This window comes from Engraulis encrasicolus, chromosome 7, assembly GCF_034702125.1.
Source record: "Engraulis encrasicolus isolate BLACKSEA-1 chromosome 7, IST_EnEncr_1.0, whole genome shotgun sequence".
NCBI classification, from domain to species: Eukaryota; Metazoa; Chordata; class Actinopteri; order Clupeiformes; family Engraulidae; genus Engraulis; species Engraulis encrasicolus.
Genome location: NC_085863.1, coordinates 48,261,308 through 48,266,307, shown reverse-complemented (window position 1 = coordinate 48,266,307; position 5,000 = coordinate 48,261,308). Strand labels below are relative to the sequence as shown.

The 5,000-nt window shown below is 46.6% G+C and overlaps 1 protein-coding gene across 1 annotated transcript in view; it reads left to right on the top strand.

Moving 5' to 3' along the window:
• Positions 1-5,000, top strand: part of LOC134453036 (actin-binding LIM protein 3-like) — a 151,203-nt gene that overhangs the window by 92,337 nt on the left and 53,866 nt on the right. The window lies entirely within an intron of this gene.

Sequence of the window (5,000 nt, the reverse complement as noted above, 5' to 3'; positions counted from 1 at the left end):
CACACACACACACACACACACACACACACACACACACACACACACACACACACACACGGTTTATCCCAACAGCTAGAGAATAGATGGAATATGCAATAGAGTACAATAGAAATTGATTTTATAATATTTTTGTTTGCTTATTTATTTTCCCTTCAGTATTTCATGTGGTGTGTATTTACCACATCGCTGAATGTGTGAACTGCCCTACATTTTTATTGTGTGTCTTATAAATGACATTATTACTGTTCTATCTTGTTAACGTACTTAAACTTATTTATCTTCACTCTTAATAATCCCCTATGTTGTACTAAATAGACCCTGAACTGAATAATGATGATCTCACAGATAGACAAAACACACAAACACTCCTCTGAGCGCCCAGCCACATATCCACCACATTTTTCATGTGTGGGAGTAAATTCAGGCTGTAAAGCTGTCCAGTATTGACAGCGGTCATCATTGTCCCCCGGGAGGGAGCGCCTCCGGTGACCTTGGTCTTGCTATGGTGTGATTAGTAGCAGGGCTCTGCTGTGCTCTGCTGTGCTGCCGTGTTGTGTTGTGTTGTTCTTGGGCTGTGATGTGATGTCCTTGGGCAATGGGCGGATCGGGTCGGCGACAAATAAACTGAGTTTTGAACATCTGAGTCTAGTCAGTAAACAGGATCACAGCAGGCCATGGCTGGATTGGCCATATAGCATACAGGGCTTTTGCCCGGTGGAGTGTAGATGATTTTGGCCTGGCCTCTCCGAGTCAGATTCTCTTTTTTTGTCTTTTTCGAACTTATTTGATAGGACATTGTGAGAGGTGGAGAGGAAGTGAATTGGGAGAGAGATGGGGAGAGGTCGGCAAAGGACCGGGAATCGAACCTGGGTCAGCCGCATGGCTGGCGAGTGGCCTGCCGGTTGTCCACGGCAGGGCCTCCGAGTCAGATTTCATTCATTTTGGCTGTTGTGGTCAAAATAGGCTTCTCAGATCAGCTCACACCAGTCAGCATACTTCACACTACTGTATATAGACACATGCTGTGGGTATTGGTTGTAATTGAACAGGTAATACTAAACATGGTGTCTAATGGAGTCCAACTTAAAGGACCAGTTCAGTCAATTTCAATATGCTGTTGTATTGCTCACGCTACCCTTGATTTGTCAGTACCCGCTGATGCCACATTTTCGGTTCAGCCATTTCCGGGATATGAGCTATTCTAATGGGGGCAGCGTTTGTTTAAAAAAAAAAATTAATTAACATAGGCCTACTCCAAATATTTTCCCAAAAGGTACCACTGGTTGCTAGTTGTCTGCTGATGTTTTATAACCTTTTGGATGTTTTTAGGAATACATTTAAATGTTTTTTTGAAATGTAAACAAAGCGCTGCCCCCATTACAATGACCAGGATCTCGGAAACGGCTGAAGAAGAAGAAGAAAAAAATCTCAGGTACTGACAAGTCCAGGGTAGTGTGAGCATTACAACTGCATGTTGAAATTGACTGAACTGGTCCTTTAATGGAGTCAAAGTTTCTTTCTGCCAATCAGTGTTGCCAGATGTGTCTGACCAAATCCCGCCCAAAAGCTTCTCAAAAACCGCCAAAATGCGCTAAATTCCGCGCAAATCATCAAATTGCACAAATCGACATTGACTTCTATGGGCCCAAAGCGGCCGAAAAAAACGCCAAATGGCCAACTTTTCCCGTTTTTACCCGCAGACGCTCATCCCAAGTAGCCCAATTGGGCGGGCACCCGCCCAATCTGGCAACACTGCTGCCAATAGCAAGTGTGATAAGGGCAATGTGCAATTGTACATTTGCACGAGAATCCGGTGCATAGTTGTATCACAAAAGCTATCACACCGGTTTGTTCGCCGTGGTGCTCAGCGGTCTATATGAGACCATGTTTTGAATCCTCTGTGTGTGTGTGTGTGTGTGTGTGTGTGTGTGTGTGTGTGTGTGTGTGTGTGTGTGTGTGTGTGTGTGTGTGTGTGTGTGTGTGTGTGTGTGTGTGTGTGTATGTGTATTGTATATTGGGATGAACTACGGTAGTATAGGCCTACCTGGTAGTTTTTGTTGTCTGTGTAGCTGAAGTTATCTATCTGTGCAAGTTTGCACATTTTTGGGGGGCGGGGCTTTTGTGCTTTATCTATGATAGGATAGTGACAGAGGGACAGGACACCAGTGGAGAGAGACAGACGGGGACAGAATGGCAAATGACCCAGGCTGGAATCGAACCCGGGTCGCCGGTGTAGTAACCTAGTGCCCTACTGTTTGGTCATGGTCAATAGGATACCTGGTAATTTCCTCTCAGTCTATGAATACGTCTTTTAGTTAACGCTAGTGCCTTTCCCCACCATCTTCACCAGCTAATCAGTTCAGTGTGTTTCCCAGGCTCTCAGTATATTAGTAGCCTGATGCTGCAGCTGTGCCACTTGTAGACACCCCACGGCGTCTATGAAAGCAGACCGCCACAGACCTCTCTGCCCTCTCCTCCTCCTCCTCCTCCTCCTCCTCCCAATATCGATAATAAAAAGGAGGAGAGGCCAGGTGAAAAGGTCCGCCGCGTTTCACGAGTGCTCATTAAAAGCTTTGGACCAGATGTCCCGTCCGCAAAACCAGATGCTCAGTAGTCGGGCCCTGACAGTAGCACTAATGGGTGTGTTTAAGGGGCATCTACAGATCAAAGATATCCGCAGACTTCCAGATGGATGGATGGAGGGGTGTGTTTGTGTGTGCGTGCGTGCGTGCCTGAGTACATTTGTGTGTGCGTGTGTGTGTGTACATGAATGCGTGCACGGACACGCATGTGTGTGTGCGTGCATGCGTATGTGTGCGTGTGTCAGTGTGTTTGTGTGCCTGTGTGTCTGCCTGGTAAAATATGTTTTTATGGAGCTTGTCGAGGGAGGAGCTTGTCATTTGGTTGAAACAAGAAAGTGGTAGCAGTGCTGGGCTGGGAACTACATGCATTCCTCCTCATTCCTCTACTGCAAAGCATTTCTTTTCTCTCTCTCTCTCTCTCTCTCTCTCTCTCTCTCTCTCTCTCTCTCTCTCTCTCTCTCTCTCTCTCTCTCTCTCTCTCTCTCTCTCTATATATATATATATATATATATATATATATCTAGCTCTCTCATTGTCTCTCTCTCTCTCTCATCTCTTTATCTCTCTATCTCTCTATTTCCCTATCTCTCCACCTCCTCTCAGGTGTGTGCATCTGAGTGTGCCACAGGGCTTCCTAAATGAGAACAAATGGCCGTGTGACCTTTCCCTGTGTGAGCTCCACACTGGGCCATGCATCATCCGGGGCCATAAATCTCTAGACTGCGGCCCGCTTGGCCAGCGCCATGCAGCCCCACTTACATGTCTGGGAAGCAGTATAGTGGGTACTGCTGTGCAGTGCAAGACAGTACAGGACCGTGCAGTATTGACCAGCATAACATGACACGTCTTTAGCCCCAGCATAATAGAGAAGTCTCAAAGTGGGGTCCAGGGTCCACTGGAGGTCCGCGACAGAGCTCAGGTGGTCCATGAGAGGATTTCAAATTTTCAAAGACAATCTAGTGGTAGGCTATATTTGTGACATTGTTACAAAGCTAAAACAAAGTTGAAGTCCTATTTTCACCACAATAAGATAGGCTTGTAATGTGAAAGAAAGGTCAGATACTGTATCATATCAGTGATCTGCATCGAAATTAGCCATGTGTAATTAGCAACCGTCAACTGTCAGTTCAGTTAAGAGGTGGTCCCTGAACATTTTTTGGGGGGACAAAGTTAGCCCGACAGGACAGACCATTCATTTCGCATTACTTCGAAATTCAAGAATGTTCTGATTACACTTCTCTCGGGAGGGTTTTCAGTCATCTACCAGACGGCCAATAAGCAAACGCACTGGGCATAAATTTGTCATGAACGTCAACTGTCAGCAATTGGTCACCGCCCATTTCAAACCAGAGCTGAGCTCACTCCTCCCACCCACGTGCTCCAGGGCATCGAGGATCCAGACCAAAAATTAATTACGAGGTAATGAATGCGGTCTGGTAAAACCAGGCCAGGACAAAGTGGTCCTTGGTCTGAAAAAGTTTGCAAAACATTGCAATAGAGCATGAAAGGAAAAGTGCAGCACAGCTCTGCACAGCACCTAACAACACAACTCATAACACAGAACAGTATGGGAGAGTACAGGGCAGTACTACACAGCACAGACATGGCAGTACAGCATAGCACTCAACACAGTAAAGTGCCTAGCAGCACAAGTCAACACAGTACATCAATGTGCCTAACAACACCACTCAGCAGAGCTCAGTGTTGCACAGTACAGCCAAGCGCAGCTCAGAGTGGCTCAGACGACAGCACAGTGACATTCATCCCAGCCATTTTAACAACACCTCCTCAGGCGGTCACCTTGGGAGGGGACTTTTTATGTATCCATTTGTCCTTGCCACTAGTTCAGTTGCTTTATGACAATGCTGACCTGATAGTGGAAACCACTGATGAAAAAGGAGTGATCTTGAGCGAGTAAGAGTGTGTGTGTGTGTATGCTCATGCCTGCGCACTCGTGTGGGCATGCGTGTGCACTTGTGCCCGTGTGTTGTGCACACACAGCCGCATATGCACCCTCGTGAGTGTGTGTGTGTCTGTGTGTGTGTGTGTGTGTGTGTGTGTGTGTGTGTGTGTGTGTGTGTGTGTGTGTGTGTGTGTGTCTGTGTGTGTGTACGACTGTGCACTGTGTGTCTTCTCCCCTATCACTGCAGAGTGTGCAGGAGATGAAGAATCCTCTATATGTATTCTCAGGCCATTCTCTGTATGTATGCACATGCGTGTGTTTGTTTTTGTACGTATTACATTACATTACATTACATTACATAAGGGACAACGGTCGGCGAGAAGGTCGCTACCGTGGAATAGTAGCACGACAGAGAGAATCTTTAGACCCCGACGCGGAGCGGAGGGGTCTTGTTCTCTCTGAAGTGCTGCTATTCCACAAAGCGACCGACTCGCCGAACGTTAACCCGCTTATTA